The sequence below is a fragment of the Eptesicus fuscus genome, chromosome 10, assembly GCF_027574615.1.
Source record: "Eptesicus fuscus isolate TK198812 chromosome 10, DD_ASM_mEF_20220401, whole genome shotgun sequence".
NCBI lineage: Eukaryota > Metazoa > Chordata > Mammalia > Chiroptera > Vespertilionidae > Eptesicus > Eptesicus fuscus.
Window position 1 is genome coordinate 91,333,699 of NC_072482.1, and position 21,692 is coordinate 91,355,390.

Here is a 21,692-nt window from a genome sequence, read left to right on the forward strand (position 1 = left end):
AAGCCATCCTCCAAGATTCTAAGTGACCTGCACAGGGACCCTCTAGAGCATTTGCTGAAATATTTGTTGAAAAGAACCAGTAATGATAGCTATTGAATTTGGAGGAAAAAAAAATATTTAGACAACAGATTCTAGATCTGCTCCCTCAGTCGTTTGTCAGGCATTATGTTGATTGGATTTCACCTGCTTCCACCACATGTGTCAGTTTTGCAGGGAAGCCCATCTCTCTGGTCAGTTAGTTCACATGTAATCCACACGAGTCATGTTGATGGTATTAGGTTGCCACAATTCAGAAGGTAAATCACGGGAGTTTGTCATTGACTTCTCAGTCTGGACTAAACTGATCTCTGCCCCCAAGTGGCCAATGCTGTCATTGGAGCAGCAAGCCCATGGCACAGCGGCCTCTTCCTTCATTCCTTCTGGCATAGCCTCGGATGCAGAGGGCAGGCCACAAAATCGGTCTCAAATCTTCCTTGGCCCAGGCAGGAGCTAAGGTGGAGAACAGCACTTTGCAGGATTTTTAATAAAGAAGGGGGGGAAAATAGTTGGGAAATTGCAATTTTTTTCCCCTTCTACTTCCCATATTCAACTTTGCGAAACACAATGAGACCTTGTACACTTGACATTAAAGGGAATATGACAATCTGGAAGGTGATTTTCAAGGTAACTCAAGCCTGTGTCCTTAAGGATTAAAACTTATTTTTACAATTTAACCATATATAATGGGCATGTACAGATGCAGTAGAAGTTAGAACAAAATGATGTGCGTGTCTGTGTGGGTGCTGAGAGACTGGCTCAGGCTGAATCCCCGGGGAAATTCACCACGTCCAGGGTCAGGCCCAGCCTTGCAGGCACGGAAATTCCATTCTGCCCCTGCCTCGGGGTTTTCTTTTCCCCCAGGGATGCTGACTTGTTCTAAGTTAGCCCTGGTACTAGGTATATATCAGCTTTACTATTGTTTTTCTTTCCCTATACACTTACCTGACAGAGCATTCGATGTTTTGACAGAAGTTTTCCAATTTCACAGAATGGTAACTTTTCCCACTGATTATTAAGGCCACTTTACAAAGGGCCGGCTTACATGGTCACATATATGAACAAAGAGAGGACTGTCTACTCTATTTTCAATGGGAACATGAATTCTAGGTGTCAACGTAAGACACATCCAAACCTGCAAAGAATTTTTATAAGATTTTATTTGAGCTGAAACTGATGAGAGTCGCTGGGAAGCAAGATCTCAAATGCTCTGAGACTAATCGTTGTGCAGTTGCTTTTCTGCATTTGACATTAAAGAGGGAATGTGAGGACCCTTACTTGGAGGTGGGAGAAAGCAAGGCGGGGATGGATTACAGGATAGTTAACAAGATCATGTGCTCTGATGAGGGTTGTTACACTTAGTTCAAAGGTGTGTTAACCTAGAGGCACAGAAACAATGGAGAGGGCTTGCTGAAGGCAAAAATAAACCTTTTACTAAAAAGGTTATCTACCTGGGGCATGACTACCACCAGGTATGCCCAGTTAGGAATTTATGATCAGATCCCCCTGTGAGATAGAGCCCTTTTTCATCTACACAGGGTTTTGACTGCTTTTTGCTCAAAGCCCTGGTATGTGTGCTCTTAATGAGAATTGCCCAGGTGACATCACCTTACCTCCTGCCCGCCTTCCATTGCCCTGTGTCCCCTGAAAAGAATAAAAATGAATGGGTCTAGTAGCGTCACCCTTTGGCTTGAACAGCACATACATTCATACTGTTAAAGAAGATGAATGCCTCTTTATCAGGGATCATATAAGGGAAACTTTCAGTAGCCACCCCATCGGGATTACCTGCAATTCAAAACTGATTTCTGGCCCTAGCTCGTTTGGCTCTGTGGATAGAGCATCGGCCCAAGGACTGAAGGGTCCTGGTTTTGATTCTGGTCAAGGGCCCATACCTTGGTTGCAGGCTCAATCCCCGGCCCTGGTTGGGGTGCATGCGGGAGGCAGCCAATCAATATGTCTCTTTCACATCAATGTTTCTCTCTGTCTATATCCCTCCACTCTCTCTAAAAAATTAAAAAATAAAATTTAAAAATGTAAAAATCTATGGAAAAATATCCTCGGATCGAGATTAACAAAAAAAACAAACAATTTCTAAAAGTCTGGGTGTTCCCTACGGCAAGCATCTTTCCCCACAGCAAACTGAATATACTGAGAATGTAGCTGCTCTTTTCATGCCAGTTTCCAGCCTCAGAATAAAGAATATGCAGAATGTCTTCCCTCTGTCTAGTATCACATATTACATTTTGAACTTGTGCTACTTCTATGCCGATTAACTAGCTACACACTCAAAAGCCTTGCTCCCTCACAGCCCACCCTACTCGGTCACTTCTCCCCTCGGAATGCTTCCCCAACCCCACGATCAGATTCCTAACTCAGAGACCTGTCTATCTCTATACCCTTAGTCTCTGCCTCAGTGCCTATCAAATAGCACGTGCTCAGTAGGCTCTGTTTTGAATAACTGAGTAAATGAGTGAATCCTCCGTCTCACCTCCAGCAACTCCTCCACCAACTGGGCCATGGACCAGACACTCCCTCCTTAGCAGCTTGTGCCTCTGTATCTTTGTTCTGATCAACACTCGGTTATCTTTCCAAAGTAAGTTGAAAGCATTACTATTCTTTTGAAAAAAAAAAAATCCTCTACTGGGTCCTTAATAAAGTTTTAATTCCTCAGTTAGCTTTCTTATTTATCATTCCTTCATTCCACGGGGAGTTATCACTCATCAAGCATGCTCTGAACAAGTTGGTGGCCCTGATCTCAAAGACCAGCTGACAGACACCCACAGCTCATTAGGACACAATTCAGGGAGTGCGGTGACAGAGATGTGCGTGGTGTATTTTGATAGCAGAGGAGTGAGGCCCCTAATCCATCTTGAGAACGAAGGGAAAGAAAAGTTTTCCCTGAGAAGGCAATGGCTTGTACTGTCTCAAGGATGAGTAAGAATCCACCCAGCAAGGAAAACAGATTGTGTTGTCTTACCTATTTTTCCATTTTGCTTTAAAAAAGCTGCTAAAATATTTGCAAACTACATGTAAGCAATGATACCAACACAATCCACCCTACAACGTAAGAACTAGACTATCACAATATCCTTGAAGCTGCCTGGAGTTCCTGCTTGGTCCCACCTCCTCCCTTTTCCCCAAGCCTCTTCCAAAGAGGGTGTGTGTTTACATTCGCTGAGAGTTAGGTGACTCCTTAGGCCACTTTCACCTCCTCTGAGTCCTAATGAGTGAGACTTTGTCTTCTCTGGGCAAGACTTAGGCTCCACATCCCAGGACTGACGGAAAAATTTGCCCTCAGAAACACTTTCCTTTGTTTTTGTTTTTTGTTTTTTTAATCCTCACCCAAGATATGTTTTTATTGATTTTAGAGAGAGAGAGAGAAACAATGATCAATTCTCCCAGATTGACCCTGCAACCTAGGTATGTATCCTGACTGAGAATCAAAGCCACAATGTTTGGTGTATGGGATGATGCTCCAATGAACTGAGCCACCCAGCCAGGGGCCTGTCCATTTTTGACTCACTGATGGAAGTTCCATACAATCTAAGAAATCCAGCAATGCCTTATAAAACATCTTCGCTGTGATTAATATGGGATTTCATTGTAGTGTAGCAGAAGGGTTCTTCATTGTACCTAGTAGTTCAAACTGCTGGGAGCAGAAGTCTGTGGTTTCCTAATTCTTGCCTCTGGTCTTGCAATAGCATCTCCCTTCCTTGCTATAGTCTAAGGAAGGATTACAACAGATCCTATTTCAAGTGCTTCTACCCATGACAGTTTCAAATAGTTGTAGTGGTTCCCTGAAATTCTGTCTTGAAGAAGATGAGACTTTTTTCCTAAACTCTTCAGGAATGCATGCTCAGTTTCTACCACGAGTAGGCATGAGATGAGTGACAGCCTACCAAGAATTTAGCCTTGACAGCCTGAGACCCAGCCTCTGCATTTTTCAGGTGAATGTATATTGCTTGGTATGTTCCTCTTCGAGGATTCGCTGCATCTACCTTCTGAGCCCCAGCCACTGATAAAGTTGTAGGAATTTTAAAAACAAACATTATCTTTTCCTACCCCATTTCTTATCTCACCCTTTATTCATTCGCACTCTACTGTAACTCATGCGCTGCTTACAAATCAGCCTCCCCACACTCGGGCTCCTTGAATTGCCTCGATTTCCTAAATCCTAGCGAAAATCATGTAGTAAAGAATCACTTTGTTCTTTGAGCTTGAGTCCCATCTCATATCCTATTCTGATCATTCTTAATGACTAATTCTTACTCCTAGTTAATAACCATCTCTTGGTGTATTAGTAGCAGTTGTGTAACAAATCCCCTAAAATTTAATAAATAAACATTTATTTCCTTACCTTGTTTCTATTAGTCAGAAATTTGGGGAGGGATCCAAGATGGCAGTGGAATAGGTGGAAGTTACACTCACCTCCTCCCAGGACCACACTGGAATTAAAGCTAAAATATAGAACAGTCGACCTGAATAACTACCTGAAAACTAGCTGAACAGAAGTCTTAGAACCAAGGGTTTACAGAAGCAGCCACATCAAGACTGCCAGGAAGGGCAGAGACACGAAAAGGACTGCTGGCTCCATACCCACATGCGGCAGCTGAGAATCTAAAGGGGTATCTCAGCTGCAAAGGTTCCCCCTGAGTAGTGGGGGGTCTCAACCCCATGCCAGGCTCCCCAGCCCAGAACACCAGGTCAGGGAAGAGGCGCCCACATAATATCTGGTTGTGAAAGTCAGCAGGGATTCTGTCCGCCTGCCCTGGAGAGACAGGAATCTGCTAGAAACCCAGGCACCATCTTAAAGGGTCAACACACAAAACCTTGTTCACAGCCACTCACCCTGGGCTTCGATTGAGAGAGGGCAGAGCAGTCTAGAGTCCTGTGTGGAGAGACTGGGGTCGGTGACTCCGGGGAGAGAACCGAAGGGACAGCCATCAGCGTTCCTGTGCTAAGTCCCTCTTCCACACCACAGATGCCATCTTTCTTGGGTTGATCACTCTTCTCCATGTCGCATCAGCCTGGGGGAATGCAATAGCCCCACCCTCCGGACTCCCTGTCGGCCTGCCCTGCAGCGCTCAAGCCCGGAGGAGCAGTCAGCTGCCTGGGCCTGGGGTATGGAGGTATGGGCAGACTCAGGGAATGTCAGAGGCTGAGTTGTGTGGCTCTGGGGCAGAGGCCATTGCCCCCACCCTCCCTGAGCCTGATTGGTGCCTCCACATCATGGGAGATCCACTAGCCCCGCCCTCATGACTCCCAGCAGCTTTCGATCTCCAGGAGATCTGGGCAGAATCCAGGACAAACTGAGTTGTGTGGTTGTATGACAGGGGCCATTTTTCACTTGCACACCAGACCAGTACAGCGTTATCCCTTTGCACGGCCAAATCTTGGTCATTTTGGGCCTGATCCACTCTGCTGCCCTCCCCCATGACTCCCTGACAGCTCATCAGCCCACCACAAAGGTCTGAGGGCACTCAGCGGGTGGCAGCTAGCCTTGGTGTACCCTGGGACTTAGGCTGAGTGACCTCAGGCCCAGCACTGGCGCCGAGTTGAGTTTAAATCTGTATCATTCTGGGAACACCACTTGCCCCTACCTGGTGTCTCACTGAGAGCCTACCTCACGTACTCACATACCGCCAGAGCTCTTTCCGTGCCTGAGCCTAACAGGCAGCCAGCACACGGAGGCATGTGGGAGCAGATCTCAGGGTGCCTGGGGCTATTTCTGACCTGCTCCTGTGCTCGGTGCTGGGGGAAGCCAGCCTTGGTGCACAGCTTGGCCCTTCCCACACACTCCCAGGCCAGCAGAGGCAGCCACAAACTGGGCATCACTTTGTAGCTCCAAACAGATTTCCCAGGGCTCACAACAGCACCTGAAATTGACCTGCACCAGAGACCCTCTGAAGAGGCCTCAGAACCAACACACCCAGTTAATACACTCACAGCATCAGGGCAGGATCCAGTCAGCATCACAAGCAGCACAGCCAAAGGGAGCTCTCAGCAGGCACCAGACCCTGCTGAGGCAAATCCCACCTCATGTGCTCAGCACCTGCATAGCAGCTTGTGGTCAGGGTTGATCCTCACAGTTAACCAGCCTGAGGATTGACTCCATGCACTGAAGGGCCAACAGCAATCAAGACCCAATAACAATAAGAGGGCTCATATAACTCACACAAGGGACATTCCTGGAGCACCCAGTACAGGTGATCAAGGAGGCTGTGCCACTGGGTCCTACAGAAAATTCACTACGAAAGGCCATCCTACTAAGATTGGGAGACATAGCAGATCTACCAAGTACACAGAAACAAACACAGAGAGGCAGCCAAAATGGGGAGACAAAGAAATATGCCCCAAATGAAAGAACAGAAGAAATCTCCAAAAAAAAAGAACTAAATGAAATGGAGGCAAGCAATCCACCAGAAACAGTCTCATAGATACAGAGAACAGACTGGTGGTTGCTAGAGCGGAGGGAGTTTGGGGGACTGGGTATAAAAGATGAAGGAATTGAAAAGTACAGATTGGTCGCTACAAAATATTCGTAGGGTTGTAAAGTACAGAGTAGGAAATATAGTCAATAGTATTATAATAATTCTCTATGGTGCCAGTCAGGTACTGGAAGTATCAGGGGAACACTTTGTAAATCTAACAATTATGTTTTATGCCTGAAACAAATATAAAATAATATTGAAAGTAAACTGTAATTGAAAAAAACAATTTTAAGAAAAAAAACATTTGGAAAAACGAAGCAAAAAAAAGTAATTTACATAAAGGTGAAAGAATATCATCTGTGGAAAAAGAGAAAATTATAGAAAAATTAAATGTGAATACATTAATTATGTAAAGAACTCAACAAATAGTCAAATTACAATAAAATGATGGATATGCAAACCATGCATTATTAAATTCTTAAACTTAGAAGAAGAATACAATTCATTGAGTTCCTCCAAAATAAATAAATTAAATTAAATGGTGCCCCAGAAAAAAAAATAGGGGGTGGGTCAGGGTCTTATGTCAGGATGTTGGCTGGGGCTGCAGTCATTAGTAGAGGATCCACTTCCATGTTGGCTCACTCCCATGGACAGCAAGTCAATGTTGAGTGCTGCAGGGGACCTCCAGGTCTTGGCACATGGACCTCTGCATGGGACTGCCTGAGTGTTCTCACACATGGCAGCTATCTTCCCCCAGATTACGTGATCCAAGAGAGACCAAGCTGGAAGCCTCGATACCTTCTATGACCTATCTCAAAAGTCACATGCTGTCATTTCCACAGTATCACTAATGGCATCACAGGCCATGTCTATTCAGTGTGGAGGAAATCACACAGGGATGAACACTTGGTGATAGAGCATTGGAGGTCTTCCTATAGGCTGACTACTATGCCTAGTACATATTTTCCTTTGAAAGGGGTAGAAAGCCAAAGGTTCCCAAAAATGTGATATTCTGTAGACTATCCCAATGTGCTGAGCAAAGAGCACATTGTAAAGAGCAAAAGTAAGCATTTTCACTTCCTGGGCAAAAGAAAATAATTTCACATTCTTGTAAGAAATCTCATGGCTTTGGGGTGTACCACTTTACATCTCTTCTGAGATTCCAAAGATGAAATTACACTTCGTGACTCAAGAGTGAGGAGCAGCAGAGTCGCCAAAACAATGGGGCCGTGGCAGAAAGTTGTTACTCAGAAGTTCCTAACCATTCCTCTTGAGAGTCATTAGGGTTAGTTCTTTTCCAAAAAAATAATAAGCTCCACTCAATGAAAAATTTTCTTGCCCTTCTACAGCTGACAGTAACTGTCATCATAAAACAAGGGTAGACTACATTTTTATTTTGTTTTGTTTGCTTTCTGGAATGCTTGATATGATAGCACAGAGTGTCTGGAATTTCCTTACAATCTTCTAAGGAGGTAGAAAGCCATATGTCTAATTATAAAACAATGCTAGCCTTGTCATTGCTAGGTTAGCAAGCCAAAAATCTGGGAAAGTTCAACAAAGCAGTGGTTTAAAAATATTTATATACAGTAAAACTTTGTTTAGTTGCCAAACACCTGAAGAACGGGTGGATTTTTCCACAAGGTTCATCAACATCACCAAGTAATATTTTCTAAACCCTCTCCTTCTCTTGAATAATCAAATTCAAGAGACAATTATGACTGAATTTCTCACTGACCGTGCCAGACATTTTTCTAGGTTTCCAGGAGATATCAAGAAAGCAAAGATCCAGCCCTCTAGGAGCAGGCAGATCTCTGCTCAGTGGGGGAAACCTCTTAGGTCTAGTGGTGGATTTTCATGGCATCACTTCCCTTTTATCAGTGTAACTGAAACCCACGTTCTGCTGTCTGCCACTACAAAAACCAAACTCTGAACAGATGCTGGTGAAAAGGGAAAGGGGTTTATTCAAGTGCCAGTCACCTGAGGAGATGGGGGACTCTTGCCGCAAAGCCCATCTCAACATCTCAGTGCAAGCAGAAAATCTTATAAGGAGGGGGAGGCAAAAGAGAATAAAGAAATTGAGGGGAGGGGGGGGAAGGGAGTTTCAGGCCAGCACACACCATTTGAATACACCTCCAAACTGGTCAAGTGATGATCTGCTGTGCATTATCCTGGTCTTTGTCATCCTGGTTCTACAGTTGAAGGTCAGCTAATCTTCCAGAACTGAGATGACTGAAGGTCAGTGTCTGTACCTTCTGAAGTTAGTTCCTAGGGTTCTTATACAGACATGCTGTTTATCTACAAGCTAAATATTAGTCACAGTCAGCATTTACAGAAACAGTGTCAAAAGAATCGTGGGTGGGTTACAATTTTCCACTGTTACATCAACTTTTAATAAAACATCAAACTTAGTGATACAGGATTTGAACCAGGAGGCCTCTTCCTTACTCTTTCTATTCTACCTTCCCACTTTCTGGGAAAAGCATACCTTTGGAGGGCAAGTACCTGGTTCTAGGAATATTTCTCTCTCCAGAGTTCCATTTTGTCTAATTCTTTCCCAAATCTACTCAACATGTTTTGTGAGCCTGCTCAAGCATTAACCTTCCTATTTTAGACCCTCTATCCTGTAGATGTTGCAGTTATCTATAATAATAAAAGCATAATATGCTCATTAGACTGAACGTCCTTCCAGACAACCTCCTGGATGAAGCCGGAGTGCCAGAGCAAGAAACTGGTCCCGGGTGCCAGAGGGAAGCCAGTGCCGGCAGCCAGGGGAAGGAAGGCCTACTCTTGCATGAATTTCGTGCATCGGGCCTCTAGTATGATATAATAGCAACCAGAAGCAAATCTCAGCCCCTGGTGATTCATGCAGAAGGGGTGTGTCGGTCCTGGGGACAAAAAAGGACAACCTTCCCAGAAAGGAGAGCAGCAGTGGCAGAAGCAACAGCCTTTCCAAATGGACTCTGTGAGCTGACATACATCCTAGAGACTTTCTTCTTTCCCTGAGGAAGAAACAAGGAATCCTTCCCCATCCAAACAGAAGACTCACGGAAGTTTTCTATCTATTCATATGCATCAACTTCCCTTCTCCTTCTCTTATTTATCCCTCAACACACTCAGAAGTTTTTAAAAAGAACAAGGCACAATGCAAAAGCAGCTCATTTTATAAAGTAGAGCACTTAGTCTATTCCATTTTGAAATAGCTAAATTTCCTAAAGACATCTTTATTCTTTTAATTGACAGAAAACATTACATTCGTTTCAGGCATACAACATTATGATTCCACATTTGTATGAATTGGGAAGTCATTACCACAATAAGTCTAGTTAATACCCATTACCATACATAGATATATTTTTTTCTTGTGATGAGAACTTTTCAGATCTCCTGTCCTAGCTACTATCAAATATACCCTACAGTATTAATAACTACAGTCACCAGTTATTTATAACTGGAAGTTTGCACTTTTGACTCCTTTCACCCACTTCACCCACCCCCACTCCCACCTGTGGAAACCAGCAATCTGGTCTTTGTATCTATGAGCACAGTTTTGTGGGGTTTGTTTTATTTTGTTTTGTTTTTTTAAGATTCCATATCCTAGTGAGATCATACAGTATTCGCTAAAGACATCTTTCTACATTCTGGATTAACAATCTTAAAACCTTACCTTTAAAAGCGATTTTAAATCATGTCTGGATTGCATAAATGTAAAGGTTCATACAAAAGTATTAGCCTTTGTCCCTGTTTCCTAACAAGGGGCTCACTTTCCGACAGCACCCTTCCACCTGTCAGTCCCTGGAATAAAAAATGACAACAGGCGTCCCCTGAGGGGCAAAGGCAACTTTGCCTGGGCCGCTCTTCCCTTTTCCAATGGGACTAAGTCATCACAACCTAACATTTTAAAGGAAAAAAGGAAAGTCTGAACGAACACAGGGTGAGGCAAAGGTAGGTGTACAGTTGTGAGAATGTGAAATGAAACAGAGTTTATTCTTGTATTATTATTCATTAATCATTATATTATGTACCACATAAATAACTGTAAACCTACTTTTGCCCCACCCTGTATAGCAATGATCAGAACATGGAGAGTAAGGTCCTTTATCCCCTTTGAAAAACAATGATTTAAAACGTGCTTACCATCATAGCAATTGCTCTGGCACTGTGCCAGATGTTTTCTGTTTGTCCCTTCAGATGTGCTTGTCACTCTCCCGAAGCTCCCCACCACAACCCCTGCTTTGGGGAGTGCTCTCCACGGACATTCCATTCAGGGGCTTTCCTGCCCTCTGGCTTCTGGCTGGGTCCTGCCAATTGGGGGGGGGGGGAGGTGGGTATTGGCAGAAAGAGAGAAAGGTCAGGCACGCATTCTCCTCTCTCTCTCTTCCTCCCTCCCTTCTTCCCCTGGGCATTGGTATGATCTTCTACCAAAGATCACGGCTCCTAATGGGTGTCCCACCCCTCTCCCACTACCGCATCCTCACTGGGTTACAGGAACTTCTCCGTCCACTAGTCTTCAGTCCTTCTTGCTCATCCTGCGATGCTTCTCCATCCCTTGTGGAGTCTCTGCATCTGCCGGCACTTTTGTGAATTATTCGTTCATGAGACTCTTATCCATGATCCCTTTGGAGGATGCCATCTGCTTCCTGCAGTGACCACAACCAGCACTGTGCGTGACTGACGTTTTCAGCCGCCATATCAATGCATCATGCATTTCACTCACTCTTTTCCAACTGAAAAGACAACTACAAAAGAAAAGGAAGGCCAACCGCTGGGTACACAACGTTATATAACTGAGAAAATAGCATAGGCACTGCTGCAAAGAAAATGAAAGAAATGTGTTTTATTGGGAACATTATTTATTGAGGCAATAGGAAAGGAATGCTTGTCAAGTCCAGGGTCCATGATAACCACAGATTGCTGTATGTTGTAGCCATGTGAGTAAGTCACAGTGGATATAAACATGCATATGCAACAATTCTGCTTTTAACAAAACGCAGGAAACTGGCAAGCCTTGGGAATTAAAAACACACGTTTGCATTTACTTTATTAGGCCTGATTTGAAAAGAAAGTTTTCTAGAATCAAATGTATTGTACATTATTTTGTTAATCTCTGAAATAATGGCTTATGAATAAATCTGGTTTGAGGAGTAATAGTTGAATTTTTACAGGAGATTTGATTCTTTCTCTCCCCTAAACGTGTTTAAATGAGCTTTTCAAAATAAGCAATTGATGTCCTGGAGGTAAGGAAGAGTAAGGGGTTCTCGGAATTGAAAAGCAACTGCTATTCTCTTTGGTAGAAAAACTAACAAACTCAGGAAACCAGAACTGAATGAATCACAATTGAATTTTGATTCTTTAAGCATCATCATCACCATCATCATCACCACCAGGCCATGCTTGTCCTTCTTTTATGTTGTTGTTTGTTTGTTTGTTTTAAGCATAATGAAACGAATACCTATGGACCCAGTATCCTAACCAAGAACTAGAATATTAGTGACTGGCCCACCATGAATCTCCTGCACCTCCTCCCATCTGCTCAGCATGCCCCAGTTTTTTCACCCGTACCACTTGCTCTGCCTTAGCCCCACCCCACAACTGACCAAGTCACCTGGGCTACTGGTTCCCCAGTCAGGGCTGATCAGGGTCAGGGGTCCCCTCGATGGACCACCCTGCAGCCAGGCCAACCCCTTGCACACCCAGGTTCTCACTCCCCTTGTCCTTCATGGTCTCAGGTGAAAGGTCACACTATACATCACAGGCTCTAACCACTTGAGCAGCCACCAAAGAAGGGAAGTGACACCCCATAAAAGCACGAGGACTTTAACTTCCCATGGGCACAGTGGAGATGGGCGGCCCCAGAAGATAAATTCCCTCTTCATCCTCCCTCTGTACAGCTTTCCAGAGAAGCCCCCCTCAGCAGGACACAACCCAACCGTCCTCTGTGTCTCCTTGTGGCTCGTCTGGAGGCCAATAAGGCTGTGCATCACTTTGTGTCCTGGTCTGCTCAGGCTGCCCCAACAAAGGACCACAGGCGGGGGGGCTTACACAGCAGGAATGAACATCCTTACAGTCCTGGAGACGAGAAGTCTGAGGTCAAGGTGTCCGCAGAGTTAGTTTTTTCTGAGGCTTCTCTCCTTGGCTTGGAGAGGGCCGTCTTATCCCTGTACCTTCACATATGTCCACATACATGTCTGTGTCCAAATGTCCCCTTGTAAGGATACCTGTCATACTGAACTAGGCCCATCCTGAAGACCTCATTACTTCTTTAAAGACCTCATCTCCAAATATGACTGCATTCCCAGGTAACGGGTTAGGACCTCACCATGTGAATTTGAGAGGAGTGAGGGTAGGTGGGACACAGTTCATCCCATCACACATTGTATTGCTTCACATCTTTTTTCTCTCTCCAGTCGCCCTGGGTGTTTACCTCCCAAGTTAAGCACCGATACTTTTATCCTTGACTCCAGCAAGATCGAGCTAATACGACAATCCATTACATACATACATACATCCACCTGTAGGTCCCTTCCTTCCTGGCCTCTTGCCATTCCACCCGATGGAACCAAGATCCTGAACTTGGTGATTACCATTCCCTCTTCCTCCATTTTTTACTTATAGGGCGTGGAACTAAGATTTTCTTCGGTGTTTCCTGTTTTGGAAAGTTATAAAGAATGTTGCACTGTAGGTTGAATTCTGGTATTTTTGTCACACAACACTATGTTAATAAAATTCAGCTCTTTGCTGTGAATAACCATAATTCATCCCTTTGCACTTGCTGCAGATTATTCCATTGTCAGAATAAACCACAATGGATACGTTATTTTGTTGATGGACATGAGGTTGTGGTGTGCAAAGGCAGATGGGCAAGCTGCACAAATAGGCCACCTAGAGACCATTTGTTGGGGACAGCCAGGAAAAAAGGCAGCAGAGGAAATGGAGGTCCTGGTTATCTCATCTTGGCAGTAGACAAAGGTCTACCAGAGTCCAGCGTCAGACTCCAGGAGAGAGTCCCTACGCCTTGTGGGGCTTTCACGCTGCAAGATTAAGGAAGAGCCAGGCCCGCCCCTGGCATGACCAGCAGATGACCAGTTTGCAGCGGAGTGACACTGCCAAGAGCAGCACGATTCGCTTCATTAGCACCCACAGTGAGGGAATGACCAGCTCGCCCCTCCCACAGGTAGCCCCAGAAAAATAAGATCTAAGCCTTGCATTCCATCAGATTTTATTACCCTAAATAAGGAGTCATAGCCAATTTCCATGGAGCTCTGCGGGCACCCAACTCCTTTCCTGGGACACCATTGTGTAAGGGATCAGTCTTCTCCAGTTGAGCATTTACCTCTCAAGTAGTTTTATTCTCCAGAATACATACCCAGGAGCAAAACTGCTGGGCCCTATGATATATGAATATTCAATGTTAATTTCACATGAGCAATGCATGTGAGGTCCCACTGGTCCTCCTAGCACTTCCTCCTAGTATTCTCCAGTTACTAGTACTTCATTTTCGCCAGTCAACTAAGTATGGAAGAATGTCTCCCTGTGATTCTGATTTAGATTCCCATGGTGACTAATGAGTATCTTTCCACAGGCATATGGGCCATTTCATTCCCTTTGGTGAAAGGCTTTTTGGCTCATTTTTGTACTGATTTGTTCTCTATTCTCAATCTGTAGCCTTTTAAAAATTATCTTTACAGTGTCTTTTGATGAACAGTTCTTAACTTTAATGTAGTTGAATTTGTCAATCATTTCTTTTACAGTATGCCCTCTTATTGTCTTGTGTGAGAAATACTCCCCTATCCTGAAGTCATAAAAACAAATAAACTTCGAAATGCAGCATGGACCAAAGAATATATCATAATGGAAATTAAAAATTAGTTGGAATTGAAGGATAATGAAAACGCTGTATATCAAGCTTTGTGAAATACAGCAAAAGTAATGTTTAAAGGAAATTTGTAGTCTGTTACTATTAAAAAAGAAAAGTTGTATATTAATAAGCTAAGTATCCACTTAAAAAACATGGTAGATATAATCAAAAATATTGTGATAATTATGTATGGTGCCAGGTCAGTACCAGAATTACTGGGGGATCACTTCGTACACTATATCAATGTCTAACCATTATGCTGTACACCAGACACTAAGATAAAATAATATTGAATGTTAACTGCATTTGAAATTTTTAAAAAGAAAACAACAAGCTTTTTCATTTAAAAAATAAAGGCACATGGCAGAGACCATTAGTCCCACTGATATCCCTTTCCCAACCTCACTTGCAATTAAGGTGCCATGCCGGTCCTTTCTAGGCCCACTTTGTTCTGCAGTTTCACTTTTCCATGCCCCACACCCCATTCGACCAGATGGATAATGCCAGGGTAAGCCTGAAGCCCCAAGCTGGAGAAACCATAAGGAAGGAGTATCCTGCCTGAGTCCCTGGGTCACTAGCTGGAGGACGCTGTCACAGAGCCTTGCCCAGTCAGGAACATACACACTGGACTTCGCTGCACAAGAGAAATGTACCTCTTAGTGTGTTACATCACTGAGCTATAGGGGTTGTTACAGCATGAGCCTAGTATAAGTCTAAACACACACACACACACACACAGAATAAACACAAATGAAAGAAAAGGAAGGAGGAAATAAAAGAGCAGAAATCAATGAAACAGAAAACAAAGAAGCAGTAAAATTCTCAACAAAGGCCAGCTGTTCCCTCCTGAACTTTAGAAAAGCCATCAGATAACTGCCCAACTCTGTTCTTGGTCTCCTTGGCAAATGTGTTTTCTTCTGCCCACGCTGCTCAAAAGAAGAGCCCATTGAGGGTACGTCTGTGGAGCTGTACGGGCTGGACTCTTTGTTTATCCTCCAATTGCCGAATGATTATGCTGGATCTTCTCCTGGCGCAGGAACCAAAGGGTGGGAGAAGGACTGGCATAGAGAGCAAATCTGGGGAACCGGGGTGACTGTGGTTTGAGCTGCATCAGGAAAAGACAAAGGCAAAAGAGCAGAGCAAGAGGCCCAAAGTCAGAGCAAACGTGGAAAAAGGCAAGAGACACAGAAGCATTGAACAGACTGTCAAACCACAGAGGGAAGGCCGGGGGGCAGTGGGGGGGGAGGGAGGGCGGGGGGATGTAAGGGATCAACCAAAGGACTTGTATGCATGCATATAAGCATAACACAGACAGTAAGGGGTGGGGGGCGGTGAGGGCCTGTGCTGAGAGGCAGGAGCGGGTTGGGAGAGGTCAATGGGGGGAAAAGGAGACATATGTAACACTTTCAACAATCAAGAATTTAAAAAAAGACAAGCAAAAAGGCAAGAGGAAGAAAGGCACGCAGAGCAGCAGGGGAGCCTGGGACGGTCAGGACCAGTGCTACCCGCACGAGGAGACACGACAGCAGCCGAGTATTGTCGTATGTGCACCACGTATTCTCCATTGCCAAGGGCAGGGTTCAATCCCATCTCCCATGCAGTCAGCGTAGTTCCCATTTTTAGTTAATTCTGCAAGAGTGCTTTTGATAAAAGTACCCGGATGCATTCATCAGGAAAAAACAACCGTAAAGAGGTCCAGTAAGGGTCCTTATCATTAACTGCCATTTCCAAAGGAGCTTCTCTATTTAATCATCTGCTATTTCTCCCTTGTACTCTCTCTTTTTCTTTGTTGAACTGCGTTGTAGTCTCCTGCTACCTGTCATGTTTTTGGAGTGCAGGGTGCCCGGGGCAGCAGGATCTCTGCTTGTGTTTATACATCAACAAAGGAGAATCCCACAGACTCAGGTGAGCAAAGGACAACTGAGCAGTGAGCAAAGGCCAACATGCTTTTAAAACCAGGCTCTCAAGTCTCTGACGGCATCAGTTTGTTGTCTCAAAAACACAGCAACAATATTCCCAATGGGTCCATCACTCACCCCCTTGGGATGAGGGTGCTTAGCACTATTTCACTGTCTAGTCAACAGCCTCAGTATTTATGCACTTGGTTCTCTCAGGTAAAAATTATTCCCCTTCAACCAAACATCACACAACTGGAATGGTCCTCCATCGTGTCTAACCGTGTAGAAAGTCTTCACCCCTCCGCCCCACTGTTCCTTTTTCTATGCCTAATTGGAAACTGCCTGTGTGGGTCTTAAATGAGTCCTCTGTAGACTTCTGAAAGTGCTTACATTCCCAGCAGTTACTGTAATCCGGTAACCAGAGAAGCTGTTGTTGATGGCCAAGGTTTATTCTTCCTATAAATAGGATTGAGTTCTGACACCTGGTATAATGATTTTCTTTAGAATGAGAGCCAATGCAATGAAATTCTATATGTAGTAGTCTGGAAAAAAAAATTCGTTAATATAAAGTCTTTTTTTTTTTCCCTCTCACAGAAAGCTTTTTTCTAATTTTTTTCTGACTGTACGGTCATTAATTTTACCATCTAGTTATTTCAATAATATTTGCTCTACCTACCATGTGAGCTACACAAAAACGCTTTAGAAAGGCTCATAACCCAAGCAGGAGAGGCAAACATCTAACTCACAGGGTGAATCAATGCCATAGGAAAACAGGAGTCAATGCCATAGAAAACACCAGGAGATTAATTCCGCCCAGAGGAGGGTCAAGGAGAGCCTCATGGGGATGACCTGGAAGTCACCTAGGTTAGCTGTCACCAACCGGTGGTCCGTGAGGTCCGAAAGGTTGGCAACCGCTGACCTAGGTGATGGGACATAGAAAGAGGAGTCTATCCTCAGGATTTAAGAATACAGAACTAAGTGCCAAGTAAGGGGTGCGAGGAAGAGCATTAGCTAAAATTACCTTGTTATGTGTCAGTTAAAACTAACTCACAAACCAAATCTTGCATCCTGGCATTTGTGTTTTATATTGTCTAGAGATAATTCAGTTAACATCATCGAATAGGATACATTTGAAGCAGGCTTCAGCGGACTTCCTCCAATGAGGAGAAACTGAAAAGGTGGCACTTCCAAGTAAAACAGTCCTCTAAACAGCTTAGATCCGTGGTCGGCAAACTGCGGCTCGCGAGCCACATGCAGCTCTTTGGCCCCTTGAGTGTGGCTCTTCCACAAAATACCACGGCCTGGGTGAGTCTATTTTGAAGAAGTGGCGTTAGAAGAAGTTTAAGTTTAAAAATGTTGGCTCTCAAAAGAAATTTCAATCGTTGTACTGTTGATATTTGGCTCTGTTGACTAATGAGTTTGCCGACCACTGGCTTAGATTGAATGTTCTTCCACTTAGTTAAAAGCCCAAGAGCAAAAGAGGAAGCAAATCTTGAAAGGCCTTGGCTGAATTATTTTCTTCTCCAAAAATTGGGTTCTATTTTTTTTGTATTTTTTTCTTTTTTTAAAATTCCTCATCTGTTCTGACTGTCTATCCTTGGCATTGCCACATGCACAAATAATCCGTTTGTATGGTTCCACCTAACAGAGGAGGGACACAAACACAAGAGCTCCAGCCGGGAAGGGGCTGGGAAATCCATCTTAGAAAGTGCAGCCCCAGCTCCACCCTATTCCCGGGGAACAGACAAATACACCTCAACTCACAGGCAACCAGAACCCGACTCTGTTCGTGAAAGTCTTTCCAGAAACAACATTCATGACTGCTGAATCTGTATTAGCTAGGCACCTGTTGGTTTGTGTGCTCACAGCATACGCCCAGATGGTTGAAAGTCAGGCACAATTCAGTCAAACGAATGAAAGCCGAGCCTAACAACCATTTTCCAGTTCTCCCTATTTCTCCCTGGACCCACCAAAGCATATGTTGGGGGAGGCATCTCCAAGGACAATCTTGCTCAGCTTCCACAAAGGCAGCACAATCCACTTGTTTTATATTTATGTCAGAGTTCTTTTTCATGAGAACATCAAAAGAACTACCATCCTGCATGATTCCTTTTTTCTAACCATATGAAACAGAAGTAAGTTGCGGGTATCACTTTAAGCTGCAGATAGGAGGCGAACGTCATTGAGCCACTGAGGAGATGGGGAAAATGTTGATGTCCCTGGTTTTCCTACATCATCTTGCTGAAGGAAGTTGGGGTGATTCAAGAGAGGAAACACTAATGATCAATCAAGCCAATGTTAAAATAATATATTATTCCGAGTGTGTCCAATCATAAACTTAATATGGTTTCTTGAGTTCTGACTCAGCCATAGTTTCTGAGTAACTCAGATTTGTCCACTAAAATCCACCCTTCCAGGCCACAGACTACATAGCAGGCTTCTGACGGCATGACAATGGCATTGTTTTGCTGGTTACAGACAGGGGAATGAACAAATTCCCTGTTGAGTGGTTCTCAATGCCGTATTCACCAGCGGTGGAGAGGCATAAACACCACATCTATAATCAGCATCTATTAAGTGCTGTGTGCTCAACTACACTACACGAAGGGCCTTACCAACATTAACTCTAATCCTATGAGTCTATGAAGTAGATGCTATTATTATCCCCATTTCATAGATAACTGGGGAGCAGAGATAAGTAACCGGCTTCAAGTCCCAGAGCTTGTAAGTGGTAGACTGGGACAGCTGCATTGTCAGACTTCAAAAGCTAAGCCCGCAACTGCTTCTAACTTCTCGAAGACCAATTCCAAAAATCAGACTTCTACGTTGATCCTAATTTCTGAAATCCATCCACTCTTATCCTGGCATGGCCTCAGCTGTATGTATATATATATACATACATATGCACATGTATATATAAACTAGAGGCCTGACGCATGAAATTTGTGCAAGGGGCTTGACCCCCACCGTGGCCCCCACTGCTGAGGCTTTGTCCGGAAGGTCATCCAGTCTAATTAGCATATTACGCTTTTATTATGTGTGTGTGTGTGTGTGTGTGTGTGTGTGTGTATGAAAATAGAGCCCAACCCCCACAAAGTAAAAGGATGACTTTTTACTTCAAAGACAACATTAGTTAATATTAAACTTCACTAAAGCTCTTTCATGGTTAAGATTAATCAAAACGTTCAGACCAAGATCTGTCAACATGGTGAAGGAATTTCATAAAATCCAGTCTTTGTCACCCTGCAAATACAGTTGTCCTAAGTCCCTGATAATTGGTCTAGCTCTAGTCAGTGGCAAAAACAAAGGGAAATCATTTTCCCCTCGATGTTTTCTCTTTTAATTCCTGAAGAAACCAACGTTTGCTCCAGGACTTGGGAGAGAAAATGATGAAAATCTTCATACCCTGGGCTGCTGGGATTTCAGGAGGGCTGTATTCCTTCTTCAAGGCCCTTTGAGGTGTACATCGTCTGCCGGAAACAAATCAGTTTCGATAAAAGAGAGATGTTGACGGGAAGCCAGGAAGGCTGGTCAACAACCTTAATTGCTCTAACCACTCACCCTTTAGTTGAGACATTGTTAGCTGAAGCAGCCTGCACCTTTGTTTTTCCCGTGTAAATTTCTGTTTATCCTGGCTAAGATGTTTTCCCCAAAGCCTCAATAAAAGGGATGGCAGGGCCAGAGCAGTGAGTAGTTCTCCCACTAGAGGTGGACTACCGCCTGGCCCCCCCATTTTGCCAAATTGAATTTCTTCAAGTCTCCTTTCATTTGTGTGCAGCCCTTCTCCAGAACTCGAACCCTGAACTGGAACCCTGGACCACGCGGGACGTGGAAAGGGATTCCTACATTTGTCACTGTCCCACACAGCTTCCGTTTCACAGCTTTTCAGAGCAATCAGCCGCTCAGTAAAGGAGGGTGTGAGCGATACTTAGCTGTGAGCCCGGCTGGAACCCTCAGGCTGCCAATTGCCTTCCTTGGAGCAGTGACTCCAAGGTTGGCGCGCCCCAGAAGAGAACGGAGGATGGAAACCCACCTCTGCAGTGGTCGCCTCACACATTTAATCCCCGAGGTCTGTTGCAAGTTGGCAGCGTGCATAAACAGATGAGCAACTCAGAAGATGAGCTTCGTCAACACTGCCATGCAATTTCAGAATAGGCCTCGGGACGGTCACAACCAGGATTCCGTCCCAATAACCCGACACCGCGTGCGTTTCTATGAAAGGGGAGCAGAGTAGGGGCCCCCAAGGTTCTGCAAGACGGCATCGCAGCCCCCTGGCCCAGGGACATTATTTTGATTATCGACAAAATCTCTCTCCTCTTTCCAAATCAGTAAGACATAGGCCAGATTGCAGGAGGAATTTTGTAGTAAGAAAAAAATTCTCTTCTACACACACACAGTTTGGGACAGACTTCACATCCCTGGAATGAGAACTACATGGCCCTGTGGCAAATCTGAATTCGATGTTATTTCTTTTTTCCTTTACTTAGGTTGAACCTCACTTTTGTCAAAACTTTGTCCAACCAGCACACTTCCAGCAATAATTCTGACCTAGAATAAATAAAACCCCTAACACAAAACCTAGAATTTTGTAATAAGATTAATTTTTTTTTGAATCCCATATCCTACAGGTTATAAAATCTATTTGTAAGTCCCTGTAGATATCACCAACCGTGTGCTATGGTCCTACTAGATTTGATTCGCCACACAGTATGGGGAGAGTCACGAGCTGCGTGACAGACGGAGCATGGGTTCTGCACCGGCCCTGCGGGTGAGACCCTCACAACAAAGACCTGTCCCCCGTCAGCACCATGTTCAATTGCCCCACCAAATATTGATGTGGCCGGAAACCCAGCTTAGAATTATTTGAGGCTATAATCTGATTTTACCTATAAACACACAGGGATTCTTAGCCGAGTTTTAGTATGTGTTGGATTTTTCAGGAACGTAATCAGGATATTCTGTATGAGGAGGGAAGCCTGAAGAGCAAAGAGAATGTGAGCAAGGACCAGCACCAGATTGCTTCAGAGTTCGTGCCAGCTCACCCGTTATGGGCTGGGTGCCCTCAGATAACACCTGGGATGTAAAAGGGGGAAGCCGGGGGCACCCACCTGATAAAGCCGTGAGGATTGAGAACAGCCACCAGGAAGCGCTCTGTGGGTATCGCTACTGTAGACTTCTGTTTTGTCTAGAGCTTTAGCAAGAATTGGCCACATCTTAGAAAATCGCTGCTGACATCAATCTGTTCCTGGTACTGAGCTGCCAGCACAGCAGGCCTGTTCTGGTAAGCGTGTGCAGATGCCACGTCTCTGGGGATTTTACATATAGATCCAAGCCTGCCCCTTGTTTCATGATTTCTCTGCACCTTGTAACATAATTGCGTTGGAGCATTTACATATTAAAATGATAGTCTCATTATAAATGTGTCATACGTTTATATTTAAGTTAGGACATTAAATGGATGTGCGTGTA